Genomic DNA, 1,902 nt, shown 5'->3' with positions numbered 1-1,902 from the left:
AGAGGGGGTGAGAGCCAGATCATCATTCCCAAAGATATGGCTTTAACCTCTGCCCCCTCCTGCCCTCCAGCTCTGGGAGACCCCGGCAAGCCAAGAACCTTCTCCAAAAGGGAGGGGAGGGGGGGTGCGGGTGGGGGGAGAGCCTCTGCCGGGCGCCATCATCTCTCCTCCACCACACAGCTGACAGACACTTGAGAACTTTCCTTCCCAAGCCCGTATCCTGCTGGTTCAGGGCAAAGTGTGCAGCTTTCCCACCAGGATCAGTGAGGAAATGGCCTGGTTTGGACTCAAACAGACTGATTTGTTTTCCCAACAAGGCCTCTGCTCAGTTCAGGGAGCCCCAGTGATGCCCATTTTTCCAGGGTGCCTCTCCCACCCGCCTCCCTCTCCCCTCTCTGAGAACACATCACCTAGTGTCTGTAAGGCTTCTGCTTCTTGTTTGACATCCCTTATTTACAAAGCAAACAGAATGTTCCTTTTAACACACATCATGCTAAGTTTATTAATGCAGAAAACAATCCCAGGGGGCCGACCCAGGGGACCCTTGAAACCTGCCAGCACAAACTCTTCAAACGCTCAGCCCGTCAGATCCTCCAGGACAATATTTCACACAATGGAGTAAAAATAATATTTTTCTTTGGACCTTTCCAGCCGCTTTTGTGGCGAGCAGACAGAAATTATTTTCTTACTCTGCTCCCAGAGCAGAAATCTGGACGAAGCTGCGTTTATTTGTTTAACACAATGATTTCATCCTAAATGTCTCGACAGCAAATAGTTGGTGGTTTAATAAAGGGCCTTTGAAAGGAGGCTGGAGCTGGGGAAATGTGAGGCATGTGGCTGGCAGGGGCCGAGCAGGTCGTGGGCTGCTGAGACTGGGTGCCCCCTCCGCCTGCCTGGGAGCCCTGGGGGTCGTGGCATGTTATTGCTCCCTGATCAGAACAATTTGTGCTGCTTCCATCCTGGAAAAGGAAGGAGACTGACCTTTTGGTCATGAATCCCGAACCTTCCCCAAGACCAGCCCTGCCAAATACAGACAGACATAACCCAAAAGCAGATACTTGAACCTGCGTGAAGAAAATAGGCCTTTTGTACTTATGTCTGCCTTCCCATGATTAAAAATTATGTCCTGTGTCAGCCAAATGTTGGCTGCTGTTCTGGTGCCAGCCCAGAGTTCTGCAGCCAGGGCAGTGATTAGGAGAAGGGAGAGGGATCAGAGCCAGCTGAGGCCTGATTTCCCAGTGAGCAGAACCTACCCAACCAGGGCCAAAGCCCCCAAGCTTTCCAACCTGCAGTTAGACGTGTCAACAAAAAACTCAAAAAACTCATTTGCGTTTCACTTCTTTTCTTTGGGAAGAATTGTAAGGGGCAGCGAAATGGAACAAGCAGAACACAGAGGAAAAGAACCAAAAGAAGTTCACGAGTGACGTAACAACTGGCCAGGTGGCCCCGATTGCAGCCCCATCATTTTATAGCACAGAAGAGAGGCCCAGAGAGGGGCAGTGATGCCTGAGAGCACACAGCTATTAGAAGAAGAGCCGTTGCTGAAACCAGGCATCTAACCTCCAGGGTTGAAGGGGAAAGGGCCTAATCTAGCCTTACAGCTGACAAAACCAAAAAGCTGAATTATGGGTCTCATTTTTTCCAACTGGGACTTGGTTCAAGGTGATTGAATGTGATTCAGTTCCTGGTGATTTGGGTTCTTGGAACAATTGATTCAGATCTTAATCAGTTCCTGGCTAGAACAGTGAAGAATAGAATATGTTTACACACACACACACACACACGCATGTGCGCAGAGTTATATTTCAAATTATTCATTTATTCATTGAAGAGTGTATACAAAATGCCTATATATTTAAAAGATAATTAAAATGACTTATAATAATAATATATTACTGGTAA

The 1,902-nt window shown here is 47.9% G+C and overlaps 1 long non-coding RNA gene across 1 annotated transcript; it reads right to left on the bottom strand.

The window, feature by feature from the left end:
- Window positions 1-476: 476 nt before the first annotated feature.
- Window positions 477-1,337, bottom strand: LOC112627142. Its single transcript, XR_003120020.1, has 2 exons — window positions 1,287-1,337; window positions 477-959 (listed from the first exon to the last, which is right to left on the bottom strand). It is a non-coding gene; the product is annotated as an uncharacterized LOC112627142 (long non-coding RNA).
- Window positions 1,338-1,902: the final 565 nt, after the last annotated feature.

This window comes from Theropithecus gelada, chromosome 6 (genome assembly GCF_003255815.1).
Source record: "Theropithecus gelada isolate Dixy chromosome 6, Tgel_1.0, whole genome shotgun sequence".
NCBI classification, from domain to species: Eukaryota; Metazoa; Chordata; class Mammalia; order Primates; family Cercopithecidae; genus Theropithecus; species Theropithecus gelada.
The sequence above is the reverse complement of the archived record's forward strand: the minus strand, read 5'-3'. Positions and strand labels throughout refer to the sequence as shown.